This window comes from Dendrobates tinctorius, unplaced genomic scaffold (genome assembly GCF_039654945.1).
Source record: "Dendrobates tinctorius isolate UK_male_01 unplaced genomic scaffold, ASM3965494v1 ptg000016l, whole genome shotgun sequence".
Classification (NCBI taxonomy): domain Eukaryota; kingdom Metazoa; phylum Chordata; class Amphibia; order Anura; family Dendrobatidae; genus Dendrobates; species Dendrobates tinctorius.
The window spans coordinates 53,679,580-53,701,308 of NW_027361684.1; the positions used below are offsets into that span (position 1 = coordinate 53,679,580).

Genomic DNA, 21,729 nt, shown 5'->3' on the forward strand with positions numbered 1-21,729 from the left:
GTTTTTATTCAGTCAGTGAATCAACCACCCATCTCTACTTCATATTCCGGAAGTGGACTATATTATAGCAAAAAAAGCATTTCAGCTCTGCAAAGGTGCATAAGAAGCCATGAATGATCCCACAAGCAAAAACACTTCACTTTTACGAATGCATTATTTCATCAGTGGCTCACACCTAAATGCACTCCGCTCTGATGATGGTGTTTTTGCTGCTTTTTTTTCCTGTTTTCCCCCTTTATGTATTTTTTAAGAAGCGGTTTTATGCTTTTTTTTTTTTAAGTACAGAATCGGTGGGTTTGTCTGCACTTAAAAATGCAATTGCAACATGTTTACATGCAGAGCGGGCATGAGTACCAAGCAATATCTACTATCCTTGAACAATTAAACATAACAGACGGGCTAAAGGGTTTTTCTCAGATGACAAATCCACTTTAGACCACATTCGTGCAGCACAGGGCACAAATCCTATAATTTCCTTTTGCTGCACAGTTGTGCTATGGTCATGCTATGCTGTGCTGGATGCTTCAATGCTTCTAAAAGAGAATAAAAAAGGGAAAAAAAATATGTAAATGAAAAATATTGCTACCATTCCGAATCAGTGTTACTAACCCTATCCCTGTAAAAGAAAAAAAAAGTTTGAAAAATAATTGTTGCTTAAAAGGGAACAAATTTTAAAATGTATGCTCCATCGATGAAATCCCCAAAAAAAAACCTCTTTATAAAATCAGAGACATCAGAAAGGAACAGAAAAATACTCTTGCATCACAACTATGTGCAAAATGGAAATTTAAGGCTATGTTCCCACAATGAACTTTTGTTGAGTTTTTGATGTTGCAGATTTTCTGTTAGGGCTGCGGTTTTTATCTCTAATTGGTGTATCATTCCTTAAAATAAAGCTGCCTTTTTTTAAACTTTCTGATATTTTGATTTCACTAATTTTTATTGACAAATGTGAAAATTTAACATGGCACAACATTGTCTATTGGTGCTTCAAGTAGGGTCCCAGACCTTTAGGCAGGGATCACACATGGGAGAAACTTGGACGAGTCTCGCATCCCTACCCTGTATAGGAGTAACCTTTGAGTTTATATCCGGATATTGCATTGCTTCAAATTTTATTACTATAATAATACTTAATTTACCAGGGGCTGCTCCAATAACACATTTTATGGCCGCTTTCACACATCCTGATATTTCTGGTACCAGTAAAACTGGTACCGGAAATATCAGTGTCCGTGTGTCCGTGTATGTACTTCGTGCTGCACACATGTGGCATCGTGTGCCCCATCATGACCACACGGATGGCCGCCGGGGAAGAAGCGCTACTGTAAGCTGCTGTCCCCCGGCGGCTGGTGCTGAAGCCGGCTCTCATCCATTCTCCCCTGTTCTGCCGTGATCAGCGCAAGCAGAGGAGAATGAATATGACAGAAATTAGTCAAAAGTTACACTATTCTAAAATCTTCACCCCACAAGGTGCACAAGACCATATTCAAGAAGTTTATTAACCTTTCAGGTGCTTCACGAGAACTAAAGCAATGTGGAAGGAAAAAATAAGCATTTTACATTTTTCACAAAAAATTTACTTTGGAACCAAAGTTTTTAATTTTCACAAGGGTATCAGAAGAAAATGGACCACAAAATTTGTTGTGAAATTTCTCCTGGGTACGCCAATACTCTGTATGTGGGGGAAAGCCACTGTTTGGGCGCAAAGCAGAGCTCAGAAGGAAGGGAGCACCATTTGACTTTTTGAACGCAAAATTGGCTGGAATCGATGGCAGGCACCATGTGGAGACCCCCTGATGTGCGTAAACAGTGGAAACCCCCCAATTATAACTGTAACCCTAACACAGCCCTAACCCCCAACACACCCCTTACCCTAATCATAACCCCCAACACCACCCTAGCCCCAAACCTAACCCTAGCCCCAACCCTAACCCTAACTGCAAAGAATGGAAAAAAAATTTTTTTTTATTTTATTATTTTTTATCTAACTAAGGGGGTAACAAATGTACTATTATTTTCATTTTGATCACTGTGATAGGGTCTATCGCAGAGATCAAAATGAACCAATAGGAAACCTCACCTGTTGTTGCCGGGTACCGGCTGGCAAATCTCGGCAGGCACACTGCGCATGTGCCCGCCATTTTTTTCCAGGAAGATGACACGTAGGGCCGGGGTACTGAGTAGGAGGGTCCCGGGATGGTGAATGTACCGGGGTAGCTCAGGAAACCCCATTTCTCTCTCATCTGGTATGCTAAATCATGTCAGAGGAGAGAGTAATGAATGGAAAATCTGACTTTTTTTGTGAATAACAGCGATCGCGAGACTAGGGATGGCAAAAACCTACCCGAATCATGTTCTTCGGGGTCTCAGCTACCCCTGGTACCTGAGACCATGGATATTTTCCGACGCTGGGGAGCTCTTTAGGCCGGGGCCACACTTGAGAGTGCAATGCGAGAAATTAGTGCAGGTCTCTTGTATCAATACCCGACTCTGCTGCCGGAACTCGAGACAGGAGTGTGCGGCTGCATGTATTTCTCTGCAGCCGCACACTCCGGTCCCAAGTGCCGGCAGTAGCGCCGGGTATTAATGCGCGAGTTTCTCGCATTGGACGTACAAGTGTGAGCCCGGCCTTACACTTATTTCTCAGCGCTGTTAAAAAGCGGCACTGAGAAATAAGTACCCTTAACTGCCGCAGTTAAAAGGCATCGTTAAGGGGTTAATTAAGTACTTTTAGACAACTTGCTCTCATGTGGTAGTTTTCACAGAAGTTACTACAGACCGCATGCATAATTATTATGCAATTGAGTATATTGGCCCTATCGGAGAGTTTCCAATGCCAAGCTGTATAAACTTGAATGCTTATTAGGTGAAGCAGATAAGGTGATGTGATTTGGGGAATGAGGAATGTTGTGGCCTATTTATATCAACATCCTTTATCAAGATCGGCAGAATTATTAAGCAGCTTGTTTTCCTCAGGTAAAGTGATCCAAAAAGAGATTTAACCAATTCTGTAAAGTTAAAATTGTTATCTCTTACAGAGGGATGCAGAACTATTGAAATTGCTAAGATATTGGGGAGCGATCACAGAACCATCAAATGATTTGCTGCAAACAGTCAACAGGTCCACAAAAAACACATAATAAAAAAGGCACGAGTTACAGGAGAATCAAACGTGAAGCGACCAGGAATCCATTATCCTCTATTGTTGTCATATTCCAGAACTGCAACCTCCCTGGAGACCCAGAAGTACAAAGTGTTCAGTGCTCAGAGACATGGACGAGGTAAGGGAGCCTGAGACACAACCATCACTGAACAAGACACAGAAGTGGAAATGTCAAGACTCTGGGCCAAGAAATATCTGGAGAGAGATTTTGCAAAGGTTTCATGGACTGATGAGATTAGTGTGACTCATGGGCCTGTATCTGGATCAGTAACGGGCACAGACCTCCACATGAACTCAGATCCTAGCAAGGTGGAGGTGGGGTACTGTTGTGGTCTGGTATTATTAAACTATAATTAAATTATAATCAACGCTTACACCTACTGTCAGTTTTAAGAAGACACTTTCTTCAGGCAGTGGTTCAGGAAAAAGTCTGAATCTTTAAAAAAAACATGATTTGTATACAGGATAATGTTCCATCGCATGCATTGAAGTCTCCACTGCTCGGCTGCCCGTAAAGGTCTTACAGAGAAACTGTCATCACAATTTAACCTCTTAATATAAGGGTATGGCCAAAATGGCCCTGTTATACTGACTTATTGGATACCTGCAGTGAAAAAAAATCCTTAGCCTGGTTCTTGTTTAATTTATCTTTTGGTGCAATAGCCTCTTAGTGCATTGGGATGGAACTGTGGGTAAATTCTTTGGTTCTGCCGTGGCCTCTCTGCATTTGTATTATCCTCCTTTTTTCATTTTGAACCAGTGTCACATTTGCTCCGAGTGGTGCTTGCCCATATGTACCAGCATTCTCCAACAAAATGGCAGCAGAGGCGGTGCACACTTAAATTGGGATCTCAGCTCGATGAGGAGCCGAAATCTCGATCTGTGCATGCGCCGCCATTGGCGCCATTTTGCTGGAGACAGTAAGGTTAATCTGAGCATAAAAGTGATCATTGACCTCGTGCTTCTAGAAAACATCTGTTTGACTCTAATAATAGTATTAAGCATCTACCAAGTTACAGCCCAAAATCTACTGTCTGGAAATGCACTGAACTATGTACTAAGTAGATAAAAAATGATGTTTTACTGTGCTGGAAACAATATAATTTACACTCAATTGAGTGCAGCTGATGCTCTTTGTGTCATACAATTTCCAGCATATTTTAACAAGGCATTACGGACTGTTAGAAAAAATGACTTTGTGGTAGTTGTAGCATCAGCTGTTTCTCACTTAACAAAATCCTTCTCCTATTCTTTTCACACATTTGCTTATATTGGGAAGTATACGCTTTGTTTCCAAGTCTTGTGATATCTTTGCATGTATAGTGTGCCTTACAAACAGCTTACAAAAGACTAAAAACGAAAAGTCAGCTGTATGAGACACCCAGGGCCGCAGCTATAATGAGGCAAGTTGAGCCAGGTGCTGAAGCGGCAGGCAGCAGGGGGCGGCATCAGGGTGTGTGCACACGCTGAGGATTCTCCTGCGGTTCCGCAGCGGTTTTGGCCACTGCGGGTCCGTAGCAGTTTTTGCTGCGGTGTACAGTACCATTATTCCCTATGGGAATAAAAAAACGCAGTGCAGACGGTGCGGATTTTTCCGCGTGGTTTTTCTGCGGTTTTGAAACCGCAGAAAGAATTGACATGTCAATTCTTTCTGCAGATTCCGCTGCGGTTTGTCATCTCCTCCATTGAGGAGATGACAAACCGCAGAGCAATCCGCAGGTAAAACTACAGGTCTTTTGACCTGCAGATTTACCTGCAGATTTTACAAAATCTGCATGGACAAATCGGCACTACAATCCGCAGCGTGTGCACGTACCCTCATGCGCTCCTCTACCCGCAGCACCTACAATTTAGCCTCTGCACGCTGGTGCTGCGGTCATGCAAGAGGCTGTAATTGATGAGCTCACAGGAGGGAAGGAGTCAGGGCCCCCGTGATCATGTGACCACAGACTCCTCCCCTCCTGTGACCTCATCACAGGTCCTGTAGTCGCTCCTCTCCTCATCTGTAGCGTCTTCAATCCGGATATCATGTGACCCTGACTCCTCCCCTCCTATGACCTCATCACAGGTCCTGTGCGCATCAGCCCTTGTTTTATGCAGGACTCTGGTGTCTGTGCTGGCTGTCATCGTCCTGGATGAGATAAGTTTATTTGTGGGGTCAGGGGGGTTTACAGGGTGTATGTAGCAGAGCCGCAAGTGTGTGAGGTGTACGGAGCAGAGCTGCAAGTGTATGAGGTGTACAGAGCAGAGATGTGTACGGAGTGGAGCTGTGTGTACGAGGTGTACGGAGCAGAGATGTGTACGGAGTGGAGCTGTGTGTGTGTACACGGAGTGGAGCCGTGTGTGTGTACGAGGTGTACGGAGCAGAGTCGCGAGTGTGTGAGGTGTATGGAGCGGAGCTGTGTGTGTGCGAGGTGTACGAAGCGGAGCCGTGTGTACGAGGTGTAAGGAGCAGAACCGCGTGTGTATGAGGTGTAAGGAGCAGAGCCACGTGTGTATGAGGTGTAAGGAGCAGAGCCACGTGTGTACGAGGTGTAAGGAGCAGAGCCGCGTGTGTACGAGGTGTAAGGAGCAGAGCCACGTGTGTACGAGGACCGAGGTGCACGGAGCAGAGCTGCACGTGTACGAGGTGTACGGCGCAGAGCCGCACGTGTACGAGGTGTATGGAGTGGAGCCGTGTGTGTGAGAGGTTACGGAGCAGAGCCTCGAGTGTGTGAGGTGTACGGAGCGGAGCCGTGTGTGTACGAGGTGTACGGAGCGGAGCCGCATGTGTACAAGGTGTACAGAGCAGAGCCATGTGTGTACGAGGTGTAAGGAGCGGAGCCGCGTGTGTACGAGGTGCAGGGCTGCCACTAGGAATTTCAGGGCTCCATACTGGCTAAATTTTTGGGGCCCCCTTGAGACTCCGCCCAGGCTCCACCCCTCAAACTGTCCACAGTCCCACCGCTCTCTCTTGGAAAAACTCCACTTCTCAACTATCACACATTAACAGTTCCCATCACCAGATCATACATATAGTCGGCAGCTTTTGCTTTGGACAAAGATTTTTTTAAGCCGCCACCATAACAGGGTAGACACTTTTGGCCAGGCTCTACTCTACTGTAACCTATTAAATATTTATTAAAATATGCTATACACTTTAGGTATATTTTTATTTATTTTTCAATTTTTAAAATGACCAATAATATCACATACAAGGAACAAATACCGCTACACCATGTTCAGACCACATATTACCACCACATAGTGACCAAATAATATCACATACAAGGAACAAATACCGCCACACCATGACCAGACCACATATTACTACCATAGTGACTGAATAATATCACATACAAGGAACAAATACCACCGCACCATGCCCAGACCACATATTACCACCAGATGGTGACGGAATACTACAATACTGATCATTAATAAAAAACATAATACTATCACCATAAGTGGCATTATACACAGGAGATCTGTATTTAGTATGCAGCGTTTGTGTACAGGTAATATATTGATCAATGACATTATACACAGGAGCTCTGTATATAATGTACAGGTAACACAGTGATCACTGGTGACATTATACACAGGACCTCTGTATATATATATATATATATATATAGTATACAATGTATAGTGTCAATGTACAGGTAACACACTAATTCACCAGTGATGTCTCTAGGTGAAGGCCTTCATCCTTGCTTTTCTTTCATCCAGCACAGACCGCCATCACGTCTTCCAGCCAGGACTCGTCTCTGCAAGAAATAACACGGTTATCTAGAGCTCCGCTTGCAGAACACATTACTTATTTTTTTCCAACTTCTACATTACACCACATGAAGAAAAAAAGGCAACATAGTATCACTCTACACAGTAACAGGACTGCCACCCCATTTAAAACAGTGTACTCAAAAAATAAAATAAATACATCACTGCAGTAATAATATCCTTTAATTAGCCCCTATGGTAATAATATCCCCCATCCTGGCCCCCGTGTGTCTCATTCCTGGCTTCAGCCATATGTTCTCCCATCCCGCCCTCATGAGTATCCATTCTGCCCCCATATGATCTCCATCGTAACCATCCTGCCCCATGATAATGTGCGATCTGTCTCCAATCATACCCTGTATCTCCATTCTGCCCCCATGTTCAGCATTCTGCCCCCAGTCCAGCATTCTGCCCCCAGTCCAGCATTCTGCCCCCATGTTCAGCACTCTGCCCCATGTTCAGCACTCTGCCCCAGTCCAGCATTCTGCCCCATGTTCAGCATTCTGCCCCAGTCCAGCATTTTGCCCCATATCCAGCTTTCTGCCCCCATGTCCAGCATTCTTCCCCCATGTCCAGCATTCTGCCCTCATGTCCAGCATTCTGCCCCATATCCAGCATTCTGCCCCAGTCCAGCATTCTGCCCCATGTCCAGTATTCTGCCCCAGCACCCAGCATTCTGCCCCAGCACCCAGCATTCTGCCCCATATCCAGCATTCTGCCCCAGTCCAGCATTCTGCCCCATGTCCAGCATTCTGCCACAGTCCAGCATTCTGCCCCAGTCCAGCATTCTGCCCCAGTGCCCAGCATTCGGCCCCATGTTCAGCATTCTGCCTCATAGCCAGCATTCTGCCCCAGTCTAGCATTCTGCCCCAGTCCAGCATTCTGCCCCATGTCTCGCATTCTGCCCCAAGTCCAGCATTCTGCCCCAGCGCCCAGCATTCTGCCCCAGTCCAGCATTCTGCCCCCAGTCCAGCATTCTGCCCCATGTTCAGCATTCTGCCCCCAGTCCAGCATTCTGCCCCATGTTCAGCATTCTGCCCCAGTCCAGCATTCTGCCCCATGTTCACATTCTGCCCCAGTCCAGCATTGTGCCCCATGTTCAGCATTCTGCCCCAGTCCAGCATTCTGCCCCATGTTCAGCATTCTGCCCCAGTCCAGCATTCTGCCCCATGTTAGGCATTCTGCCCCCAGTCCAGCATTCTGCCGCATGCTCAGCATTCTGCCCCCAGTCCAGCATTCTGCCCCCAGTCCAGCACTCTGCCCCCGGACCCCCTGGATCGCCGCTGTAAAAAAAAAAGTTCTCCTTACCTGGCCGCGGTCCAGCGGCGGGCAAGGCTCCCGCCATCCCTCCACGCTGCAGCACGCTCTAGCCGGCGACTGACACTGACGTCAGATGCAGGCGAGGTGCGCACTGCGGCTGACGTCAGCTGCCAGCCTCCGATTGGCTGGCAGCTGTTAACTATTGACATGCAAGCCGCTGGGCCTGCATATCAAGAGCTGCACGTGTATGAGGTGTACGCTGTAGAGATGTGTACGAAGTGGAGCTGTGTGTGTGTACGGAGTGGAGCTGTGTGTGTGTGTGCGAGGTGTACGGAGCAGAGATGTGTACGGAGTGGAGCTGTGTGTGTACGCGGAGCCGTGTGTGTGTACGAGGTGTACGGAGCAGAGCCGCGAGTGTGTGGGGTGTGCGGAGCTGAGTGTGTGCGAGGTGTAAGGAGCAGAGCCGCATGTGTACGGAGCAGAGATGTGTACGGAGCAGAGCCTTGTGTGTGTACGGAGCGGAGCCATGTGTGTACATGGAGTGGAGCCGTGTGTACGGAGCGGAGCAGCGCGTGTGCGGGGTGTACGGAGCGGAGCAGCGCGTGTGCGAGGTGTACGGAGCGGAGCAGCGCGTGTGCGAGGTGAGCAGAGCAGCGCATGTGCGAGGTGTACAGAGCGGAGCCGCACGTGTACGGAGCAGAGCCGCACGTGTATGAGGTGTACAGAGCAGAGTCGCGTGTGTGTGAGGTGCATGGAGCGGAACCGCGTGTGTACGAGGTGTATGGAGCAAAGCCGCAAGTGTACAAGGTTTACGGAGTGGAGCCATTTGTGTACAAGGTTTACAGAGCGTGGCCACGTGTGTACAAGGTGTATGGAGCAGAGCCGCATGTGTACGAGGTTTACGGAGTGGAGCCATGTGTGTACTGAGTGGAGCCATGTGTTTGCAAGGTGTACAGAACGGAGCCGTGTGTTTATAAGGCATAAAAAGCGGAACCGTGTGTGTATGATGTATGTGGAGCCATACGTGTACAAGGTGTATGGTGGGGAGCATTCATACCTCCCAGCGGGAGCAGCGCGTGTGCGGGGTGTACGGAGCGGAGCAGCGCGTGTGCGAGGTGTACGGAGCGGAGCAGCGCGTGTGCGAGGTGAGCAGAGCAGCGCATGTGCGAGGTGTACAGAGCGGAGCCGCACGTGTACGGAGCAGAGCCGCACGTGTATGAGGTGTACAGAGCAGAGTCGCGTGTGTGTGAGGTGCATGGAGCGGAACCGCGTGTGTACGAGGTGTATGGAGCAAAGCTGCAAGTGTACAAGGTTTACAGAGTGGAGCCATTTGTGTACAAGGTTTACAGAGCGTGGCCACGTGTGTACAAGGTGCATGGAGCAGAGCCGCATGTGTACGAGGTTTACGGAGTGGAGCCATGTGTGTACTGAGTGGAGCCATGTGTGTGCAAGGTGTACAGAACGGAGCTGTGTGTGTATAAGGCATAAAAAGCGGAACCGTGTGTGTATGATGTATGTGGAGCCATACGTGTACAAGGTGTATGGTGGGGAGCATTCATACCTCCCAGCGGGACAGTCCCGATTTTGAGAGAGATTCTGCCCCACTGCCCCGGCTGGGAGCTTACTTTTCCCGCGGACACAGGAGTACATTATCAAAATTAGGTCTACTTACTCTAGAAAAGAGAAGACTTAGGGGAGACTTAATATATATGTACAAGTATATCAGAGGGCAATACAGAGATCTCTCCAATGAACTGTTTGTACCAAGGACTGTGACAAGAACAAGGGGGCATTCTCTTCATTTGGAGGAAAGACAATTTCTGCACCAGCATAGAAGAGGGTTCTTCACGGTAAGAGCAGTGAGACTGGAATTCTCTTCCTGAGGAAGTGGTGATGGCCAACTCACTGAATGAATTTAAGAAAGGAATGGATGCTTTTCTTGTGAGTAACAGTATAGAAGGTTATGAATAACTGAATATTATAGGTAGATGGTTGACCCAGCTTAGGGGAAGGAATTTTTTTCCCTATGGAGAAAATTGGCTTCAACTCTGTGGGTTTTTTGCCTTCCCCAGGATCAACAATGCAGAACAGCTGCACTAAAAATAGGCTGAACTAGATGGACATAAGATCTTCCTTCAGCCTTCAAAACTATGCTACTATGTTACTATGTTACTATGTTACACGGCGGAGCCCCGAGGAGCACTTTAAAACTCGAACTTGACGTTCCACCGGAAGTGACGTGCTAGAAGCTGACTGGAAATGAGGTAATTTCGGGAGGAGATTGTGACGGAACCATGGAGGCACTTCAGGGAATGCTTCAGATCCATCACCGTATCCTCCCCCAAGAGCGCGGACAGCAGGATCGCCGTGGACTCGGGATGCCGGCCATGTAAGAGGATCATGATATGTCCTGCATCGGGAGGCTCAGGTGGGCACTACAGTGGGAGCCGGGCTGCTGTAGTATCTTTATAGAATCTTTCCTTCTCTATTTCTTTCCTTCTTCTTCTTTCTTTCTTTCTTTCTCTGTTATTTCTTTATTTCCCCTCTTTCTTTCTCTCTATCTTCTTTCTTTCTTTCTTTCTTTCTTTCTCTCTCTGTTTTCTTTTTCTCTCTGTTCTTTCTTTTCCTCAGTACCAGTCAGTGTGCCCACAGTACCAGTCGAATAAGAGGGGTAGGAAAGTAGGTGGCACTGGTCACATTAAGCCTCTCATACTTTTTACTGGTGTATAATCATATGGCCTGAGCACCCCCATAAAGTGGGCCAGCGCCAGACAACAGGGTACAATCAAATCACTATTACTATCAGTCCAAGTGGACAATTATATAGGTAAAGTTAATGATGTCCCTGTGCCAAGCACTGCGGAGGATCAGAATAAACTGAGGAGACCAGAACAGCGGGGTTTGGGTAGAAGAATTATATGGGGCCCATTACACTGTATGAAGTAATATATGGTGCCCATTATACTGTATGAAGTAATATATGGTGCCCATTATGCTGTATGAAGTAATATATGGTGCCCATTATGCTGTATGAAGTAATATATGGGGCCCATTATGCTGTATGAAATAATATTTGGGGCCCATTATACTGTATGAAGTAATATATGGTGCCCATTATACTGTATGCAGTAATATATGGTGCTCATAATACTGTATGAAGTAATATATGGGGCTCATTATACTGTATGAAGTAATATATGGGGCCCAGTATACTGAAGAAGTAATATAAGGGGCCCATTATGCTGTATGAAATAATATTTGGGGCCCATTATACTCTATAGAGTAATATATGGGGCTCATTATACTGTATGAAGTAATATATGGTGCCCATTATACTGTATGAAGTAATATATGGTGCCCATTATGCTGTATGAAGTAATATATGGGCCCATTATACTGTATATATGATGCCCATTATACTGTATGAAGTAATATATGGTGCCCATTATGCTGTATGAAGTAATATATGGGGCCCATTATACTGTATGAAGTCATATATAGGGCCAATTATACTGTATGCAGTAATATATGTTGCCCATTATGCTGTACGAAGTAATATATGGTGCCTATTATGCTGTATGAAGTAATATATGGGGCCCATTATACTTATGAAGATATATACGGTGCCCATTATACTGTATGAAGTAATATATGGTGCCCATTATACTGTATGAAGTAATATATGGGGCCCATTATATTGTATGAAGTAATATATGGGGCCCATTATGCTGTATGAAGTAATATATGGTGCCCATTATACAGTATGAAGTAATATATGGGGCCCATTATACTGTATGAAGTAATACATGGTGCCCATTATACTGTATGCAGTAATATATGGAGCCCATTATGCTGTACAAAGTAATATATGGTGCCTCTTATTCTGTATGAAGTAATATATGGGGCCCATTATACTGTATGAAGTCATATATGGGGCCCATTATACTGTATGATGTAATATATGGGGCCCATTATGCTGTATGAAGTAATATATGGGGCCCATTATACTGTATGCAGTAAAATCTGGGGCCCATTATACTGTATGAAGTAATATATGGTGCCTATTATGCTGTATGAAGTAATATATGGGGCCCATTATACTGCATGAAGTAATATTTGGGGCCCATTATACTGGATGAAGTAATATATGGGGCCCATTATACTGTATGAAGTCATATATGGGGCCCATTATACTGTATTAAGTAATATATGGTGCCTATTATGCTGTATGAAGTAATATATGGGGCCCATTATACTGCATGAAGTAATATTTGGGGCCCATTATACTGGATGAAGTAATATATGGGGCCCATTATACTGTATGAAGTCATATATGGGGCCCATTATACTGTATTAAGTAATATATGGGGCCTATTATGCTGTATGAAGTAATATATGGGGCCCATTATACTGTATGAAGTAATATATTGGGCCCATTATATTGTATGAAGTCATATATGGGGCCCATGATACTGTATGAAGTAATATATTGGGCCCATTATACTGTATGAAGTAATATATGGGGCCCATTATACTGTATGAAATAATATTTGGGGCCCAATATACTGTATGCAGTAATATATGGGGCCCATAATACTGTATGGAGCATTATGTGGGGATAGGGGATGACTTTCTGTTTGTTGTGGATCAGACCGCTGGGACCCCCATGATCCTGGGAAACGTAGCTTTGAAGATCACCATGTAAATGGAGGTGTGGTCAATCATACGCACTGTGGTGCCATTCACATGTGGCTCTTCAAATAACTCTTTAAAGAGAGTGATGAGGGGATGACAAAGTATAGCAAAAATTCACTGATCGGGGTGATGAGTGCTATAGTTTGTGGGCTGGTGGGATTTGTGTGGCAGGGCTGCATTTTTGTCCCAGTCCGGCCCTGTGCCAGGCCTACCATTACCATTATTGACCCTTGTTCTGGATACTACGTGTTGTTCTTTTATGTGCATGTGATGGCGCTGACATCCTTGTGTTTGGACACCTTTTTTTTCTATTTATCTAAATCAAAATGTCCACTATTGTACTCAGTTTTACAGGATAGATATGAAAATTTACTTTGTGTGCGGGGGGGGGGGGGGGGGGCGTCATTTTGCTGTTCGCCTCAGGCAGCAGATAGGCTAGGTTAACCCCTGGAGACACCTTTTTCCTTTGATAAAGCTGCATAATGCCTTCACACTGATTTTAATAAATAGTAGATGCTTAAAAAAAAATGTTTAGCGTTGCATTTTATGGGAACTGCCAGCAGCCTGCAGCTGGATGGAACCGCCATCTGATATGATCTAACCATTTGTATAATCCCGGAAAATGGTCAATGTCAAAGCACAGCAAAAAAATCAGAGCAAATGAAAGACACTGCATTATAACTAAAGATGAATAAATGTAACTGGAACCACAACACTGACAGGAGTGCAACACACCCAAAATCAAAATAATGATAAATTAGTGACCTTGGATATTGACGACACCTGCAAAGACTACAGATTGGAGTTTCACATAAGCATACTGTAGATCGCAATGGTGGTCTGTGAACTAGCCATGCATAGTGGCACAGTTAGCCTTGGTGAATGGTTGTGTGCTGAAAACCTGAGCTCAGGTGACTTGTATCAGGATAGGAGGACGCACACTTATCAAGTAACTTGTGTCAGGATAGGAGGACGCACACTTATCAAGTGACTTGTGTCAGGATAGGAGGACGCACGCTTATCAGGTGACTTGGGTCAGGATAGGAGGACGCACGCTTGTCAGGTGACATGTGTCAGGATAGGAAGACGCACGCTTATTGTCGGGTAGACTTGTCCTGTGTGACGCGACCCGCAGGTCGGTAACTAAAACAACAAGACAAACAAGGGAACACCGGGGACACAGTTACAACGGTGGGCCCTACAATAGGGAACGGGGACGTGGAGACCTCCTGCACTCCCCTGAGGCAGTGTCCCTGAACACTCCTAACGTTTCCTATACAGGCTCTTCACCTGTCACCGACCAGGATACCAGAATCCCTCACTAGCCCTGCACCTATCCCTTACTAGGGAACTGGTTAGTGCGGACACTGGTCCCACTGCTGTACTAATATAACATTAGGGAAAACAACAAACAGGGAAAACACACAACTTAGCTTTGCTCTGCTGCAAATGCTCCAAGCAACAGAGTACGGCACCCAGATACAGCTTCCACCTGAACAGCTGATACACCAAAGCTCTGGATGAGCTGCAAAGCACTGCTCCCAATAGCTCCTCTCTCCTCCAAGGTTGGTTGGGGAATGAACAATATCACCAACAGTTATTCAGAGCACCTGACACCTTTTTATAGAAAGGAGGGGAGGGGTAACACCTGTTGGCTAATTTACACATGTAGTAACCCCAGCGGCCACCGGGGGCAACCCATTAGCAGCAACCAAGGTTGCAATAACCCCAGCGGCCACCGGGGGCAAAAACCCATTAGCAGCCACTAAGGTTGTAATAATCTCGACGGCCACCGGGGGCAAAACTAACATGAAGCCAGAGGCTTGAAGAAAAAAAAGGTTATATGTGAGCCAGATCTGCCACAATCCAAACATGGATTGTGACACTTATCAGGTGACTTGTGTCAGAATAGGAGGACGCACACTTATCAGGTGACTTGTGTCAGGATAGGAGGATGCACACTTATCAGGTGACTTGTGCCAGGATAGGAGGACGCACACTTATCAGGTGACTTGTGCCAGGATAGGAGGACGCACGCTTATTAGGTGACTTGTGTCAGACTAGGAGGATGCACACTTGTCAGGTGACTTGTGTCAGGATAGGACGCACACTTATCAAGTGACTTGTGTCAGGATAGGAGGACGCACACTTATCAGGTGACTTGTGCCAGGATAGGAGGACGCACACTTATCAGGTGACTTGTGTCAGGATAGGAGGACGCACACTTATCAGGTGACTTGTGCCAGGATAGGAGGACCTTGTGCCAGGATAGGAGGACACACACTTTTCAGGTGACTTGTGTCAGGATATGAGGACGCACGCTTATCAGGTGACTTGTGTCAGGATAGGAGGACCTTGTGCCAGGATAGGAGGACACACACTTTTCAGGTGACTTGTGTCAGGATATGAGGACGCACGCTTATCAGGTGACTTGTGTCAGAATAGGAGGATGCACACTTATCAGGTGACTTGTGTCAGGATAGGAGGACGCACACTTATCAAGTGACTTGTGTCAGGATAGGAGGACGCACACTTATCAGGTGACTTGTGTCAGGATATGAGGACGCACGCTTATCAGGTGACTTGTGTCAGGATAGGAGGATGCACGCTTATCAGGTGACTTGTGTCAGGATAGGAGGACACACACTTATTGATTTGTGCCAGGATGGACCCACTATTGTCACAATACAACTGCCGAGTGACCTCAGACCAGCGGCTCCTTTCCTGGCTCTAACACTAGGGGGCAACCTAGTTCGCCCTGTTGCCTTAGTTACTTCAGAAGGCGAAGATGCAGGGGCGTCCGCCCTTGCCTTATCTCCTATGTTAGCCCTTCGTTTGTCACCTTCCCCCACCCAGGGAAGCGGGGGTGCTACTGTGTACAGCAGTACACCAACACGACAAACAGGGCAGCAAAGACAAGGGTAAACTAAAAACTCCATACACTCAAAAAATTCACTCACATATAACAGAGGAATGCACCAGGATGTGCAGGAAGGGGAAGAAACCAAAACAGGGAAGGATAAGGAATTACCAAGCGTACAAACCAAACAACAGTCAATTATAACTCCTCTAGCCCTTCTTCTCATACCAGTTTCTCTCCCACCTATTGTCATGCAGCAAGTGCTAACTCTGACAAGGACTAGGTAATAGAGCCCAGATTTTATAGGGAAAAGGAGTGGCTAACCGAGCACAGCTGAGAACAGGGATTTCAAACATGGCTGAATAATCCCTGTTCTGCTGGAAGAAATAAACACATTTAATAAACCGGAGAAGTGCTTCTTCCCAGTGGCGGAGGAGAAACCAGACGCTGCAGTCTTAGCTCCGCTGCGGTAACCCTGTGACATGTATCAGGTGACTTGTGTCAGGATAGGAAGACGCACGCTTATCAGGTGACTTGTGCCAGGATAAGAGGACGCACACTTAAAAACCAGGGGAAGAGTCCTGAGGAGAAGAATTTGCATATTCCCAGTGCCTTCTGGGATAAGTGAAGAGTCTCCACGAGCTCAACGATCACTGGATTTTTGGCCGTTGCAGCTTAAAAGAGGAAATCGATAAACCGCGCAAATTTTGGCTCATTTTTTCATCGCTTTAAAATCTCTTGAACAATAACAATATGGAAGAGGCCAGGAGCCATTTGGTGAGTTGCATTTCTTGCTACATGTTCACAGACTTACCAGTGGAAAGCCAAGCTTCACATGCCACAAATGCAAGCTTTTGTCCCTGTTGGAGGAAAAGTTGCAAAATCTCAAAGAGAGGTTAGCTACATTGAAGATCATTAAGGAAGGTGAAGAGTTGTTAGACAGAGCAGAATTATCTCTTCATGTTACAGAAAGAGAAGAAATTCGAAGTGCACCTGAAGAAACAGAGGAATGGAGACATGTGACCCAGAGAAGCAGGAGGATCGGGTGGCAGTCAGCGCCCAGACTGCTAAGGAACCAGTACCAGGCTCTCATGCAGGAGAACGATGAAGAAATACATCAGGATAAGACTTTACCCACAAACAGCAACCTTGTACGCCTTCAGAGTCCTCCTGGATGGAGAAAGAAAAATGTTGTGAAGAAGAAATGGAGAGTTGTGGTCATGGGGGATTCCCTGTTAAGAGGAACAGAGGCCACTATCTGCGGACCGGATATAACCTCAAGAGAAATGTGCTGTCTTCCAGGTGCAAAAATTAAAAATGTGTCTGACAGGATATCAGGACTGTTCAGACCTACTGATGACTACCTATTCCTGCTTATACATGTGGGGACAAATGACACCGCAAGAAACGACCTGGAAACCATCTGCAGTGACTTTGAAAACTTAGGAAATAAAGTGAAAGAACTGGGAGCGCAGGTGGTCTTCTCTTCCATCTTCCCAGTGGATGGCCATGGAACAAGGAGGTGGAATAAGATTCTGCAGGTGAACAACTGGCTACGTCGATGGTGCCGTCAGCAAGAATTTGGATTTCTGGATCATGGAGTGTATTACCTATACGATGGACTACTTGCTAGAGATGGGCTGCACCTTACGAAGACTAGAAAACATGTATTTGGAAGTTGCCTTGCTACACCCCATCAGGAGAGCTTTAAACTAGAACAATGTGGGAAGGGAAGCAAAAAGCCAAAAAAAGTCATACACCTGAAAAATGCTATTGAGAATTCTGCTATTAGAAGAAGTGGGAGGAAAGAACAAAGACCAAAAAATCTAAATAATAAAAATATTGGAGAAAGAGAAACCAATCACAAACTAAAATGTTTCTATACTAATGCACAAAGCATGGGCAACAAACAAGGAGAATTGGAACTACTAACGCAGGAAAAGAAATATGATGTCATTGGAATCACTGAAACTTGGTGGGACAATACACATGATTGGAATACAAGGCTAGAAGGATACAACTTATTTGCAAGAAACAGACTTGATAAACGAGGAGGTGTCGCATTGTATGTTAGAAACGCATATATTTGCACAGAGATTGAAGCTTCAGAGACTGGGAGTTCTGTGGAAACTGTTTGGGTAAGAATACAAGGACAGAACAATGGAAAGGACACCATTGTAGGCATTTACTACAGACCGCCTGTGCAAGCTGAAGATATGGATGAACTCTTTATGCATCAAATGGCCAAGTTCTCCAAAAAATATGACATAGTTGTCATGGGAGATTTCAACTATCCAGACATTTGTTGGGAATCTCTCTCAGGCAAAACTAACAGGTCAAGGAAATTCTTATCCTCTCTTGCTGACAACTTTATCTTCCAAAAGGAAGGGGAGAAAACAAGGGGAACTGCTACCTTGAATCTAATCCTTATAAACAGGGAGGAAATGGTTGAGGAGGTAAAAGTGGCTGGGACCCTAGGAGGTAGCAACCATGTTATTTTAGAAATTTGGATAACTAGAGGAGGAAGACCTGTGAAGACTCAGACGTCAAGGCTAGATTTCAGAAAGGCAGATTTTAAGGGATTCAGGAAAAGAATTGGAGGGATCCAATGGCTGGATATCCTTAAGGACAAAAATGTCCAGGAAGGATTTGAAATCTTGAAAAATGAAATTCTCAAAGCACAATTGTTAACAATTCCAAAAAGAGGGAAGAATAGGAAGCGTTTAAGGAAACCAGGATGGATGAACACAGAACTTAAGCACATGCTAAAAAGGAAGAAAGAAATGTTTATAAAATGGAAACAGTGAGGCATATCTAAAGAAGAATATAATGCTGTCTGCAGAACCTGCAGGGCACGAATCAGATTATCTAAAGCTGACAATGAATTGAGGCTTGCAAGAGACATCAAAAGCAATAATAAAGGATTTTGGGCATATGTCAAAGGTAAAAGAAAAGTCAAAGATGCTATAGGATTTTTACAGGATGAAAATGATGAAATGGTAAGACAGGATGTTGAGAAGGCCGAACTTTTAAATTCCTATTTTGCATCTGTTTTCTTTCAGAAAGGAAAGGTAACATCAACTATTCTTCACTGTCCTATTAAGGGAATAGAAGAATCCAGGATATCTATAAACAGAAATATAGTGAGGGAACACTTAGCTAACCTAAATGAATTCAAGTCTCCAGGTCCAGATGAATTACATCCCAGAATACTGAAGGAGATAGCAGAAGAAAGTTTTGAACCCCTCTCCATAATCTTTGAAAATTCGTGGAGAACAGGAGAAGTCCCAGAAGACTGGAGAAGAGCAAATGTTGTTCCTATCTTCAAAAAGGGGAAGAAGGTGGACCCAGGCAACTATAGGCCGGTGAGTCTGACTTCTATACCAGGAAAGATCTTTGAACAAATTATTAAACAACATGTATGTCAGTACCTGGATAAGAATGAAGTGATTAAACAGAGTCAGCATGGGTTTGTAACTAATAAGTCATGTCAGACAAGCTTAATTTCCTTCTATGACAGAGTCACTGATAGGTTGGATCAGGGAAATGCTGTTGATATAGTATATCTTGACTTCAAGCAAAGCATTTGACAAAGTATCTCACACAATCCTTATTGACAAAATGACTAAGTATGAAATGGACAAGGCAACTGTTAGGTGGATTCATAACTGGCTTAGTGATCGGACCCAAAGAGAGGTCATAAATGGCTGTACATCCAGTTGGAAGAATGTCTCAAGTGGGGCTCTGTCCTGGGTCCTGTATTGTTCAACATCTTTATCAACGATTTAGATGAAGGAATTTAGGGTAAACTGATTAAATTTGCTGATGACAAAAAGCTAGGAGGGATAGCTAATACTAGAGAAGAGAGAGAGAGGATTCAGAAAAATATAAATAAATTGGAGCAGTGGGCAGCAACTAACAGAATGGTTTTTAACAGGGAAAAATGCAAAGTACTACATCTGGACAATAAAAATGAAAAAAGCATATACAGAATGGGAGGAATAGGGCTAAGCAACAGCACATGTGAAAAAGACTTGGGTATACTAATAGATCACAGACTGAATATGAGTCAACAGTGTGATGCAGCAGCAAAAAAGGCAAATGCATTTGTACGATGTATTAACAGAAGCATACAGTCTAGATCACGTGAAGTCATTATGACCCTCTACTCCTCTTTGGTCAGACCTCATCTGGAATACTGTGTCCAGTTTTGGGCAACACATTTTAAAAAAGACAACAACAAACTAGAGCAAGTTCAGAAAAGAGTGACCAGAATGGTGACCGGTCTACAAACCCTTTCTTATGAGGAAAGGTTGCAGGATTTGGGAATGTTTAGCTTGCAGAAGAGAAGACTGAGAGGAGACGTAATAGCTGTCTACAAATATCTCAAGGGCTGTCACATTGGAGAAGGGTCATCTTTATTCTCATTTGCGCAAGGAAAGACTAGAAGCAATGGGATGAAACTGAATGGGAGGAGACACAGATTAGACATTAGAAAAAACTTTTTGACAGTTAGAGTGATCAATGAGTGGAACAGGCTGCCACGAGAGGTGGCGAGTTCTCCTTCAAAAAAAGTCTTCAAACAGAGGCTGGACAGACATCTGTCTGGGATGATTTAGCGAATCCTGCTTTGAGCAGGGGGTTGGACCAGATGGCCCAGGAGGTCCCTTCCAACTCTACGATTCCATGATTCTTAACAGGTGACTTGTGCCAGGATAAGAGGACACACACTTATCAGGTGACTTGTGTCAGGATAGGAGGATGCACACTTATCAGGTGACTTGTGCCAGGACAAGAGGACGCACACTTATCAGGTGACTTGTGTCAGGATAAGAGGATGCACACTTATCAGGTGACTTACGCCAGGACAAGAGGACGCACACTTATCAGGTGACTTGTGTCAGGATAAGAGGATGCACACTTATCAGGTGACTTGTGTCAGGACAAGAGGACGCACACTTATCAGGTGACTTGTGTCAGGATAAGAGGATGCACACTTATCAGGTGACTTGTGCCAGGACAAGAGGACGCACACTTATCAGGTGACTTGTGTCAGGATAAGAGGATGCACACTTATCAGGTGAGTTGTGCCAGGACAAGAGGACGCACACTTATTAAGTGACTTGTATCAGGATAGGAGGACGCACACTTATCAGGTGACTTGTGTCAGGATAAGAGGACTCACACTTATCAGGTGACTTGTGTCAGGATAAGAGGACACACACTTATCAGGTGACTTGTGTCAGGATAAGAGGACGCACACTTATCAGGTGACTTGTGTCAGGATAAGAGGATGCACACTTATCAGGTGACTTACGCCAGGACAAGAGGACGCACACTTATTAAGTGACTTGTATCAGGATAGGAGGACGCACACTTATCAGGTGACTTGTATCAGGATAGGAGGACGCACACTTATCAGGTGACTTGTGTCACGATAAGAGGACGCACAATTATCAGGTGACTTGTGCCAGGATAGGAGGATGCACACTTATCAGGTGACTTGTGCCAGGACAAGAGGACGCACACTTATTAAGTGACTTGTATCAGGATAGGAGGACGCACACTTATCAGGTGACTTGTGTCATGATAAGGGGACGCACACTTATCAGATGACTTGTGTCACTATAAGAGGACGCACAATTATCAGGTGACTTGTGCCAGGATAGGAGGATGCACACTTATCAGGTGACTTGTGTCAGGATAAGAGGATGCACACTTAGGTGACTTGTGTCAGGATAAGAGGACGCACACTTATCAGGTGACTTGTGTCAGGATAGGAGGACGCACTTATTAAGTGATGTGTGTCAGGATAAAAGGACGCACACTTGTCAGGTGACTTGTGCCAGGACAAGAGGACGCACACTTATTAAGTGACTTGTATCAGGATAGGAGGACGCACACTTATCAGGTGACTTGTGTCAGGATAAGAGGACGCACACTTATCAGGTGACTTGTGTCAGGATAAGAGGACGCACACTTATCA

The 21,729-nt window shown here is 45.1% G+C and overlaps 1 long non-coding RNA gene across 1 annotated transcript in view; it reads left to right on the forward strand.

Annotated features, from left to right (window-relative positions):
* Positions 1-3,874, forward strand: part of LOC141078188 (uncharacterized) — a 47,105-nt gene extending 43,231 nt beyond the window's left edge. Inside the window, exon 3 of the long non-coding RNA XR_012227707.1 lies at positions 3,042-3,874. This is a non-coding gene — a long non-coding RNA (uncharacterized lncRNA). The remainder of the gene's footprint in view (positions 1-3,041) is intronic.
* Positions 3,875-21,729: the final 17,855 nt, after the last annotated feature.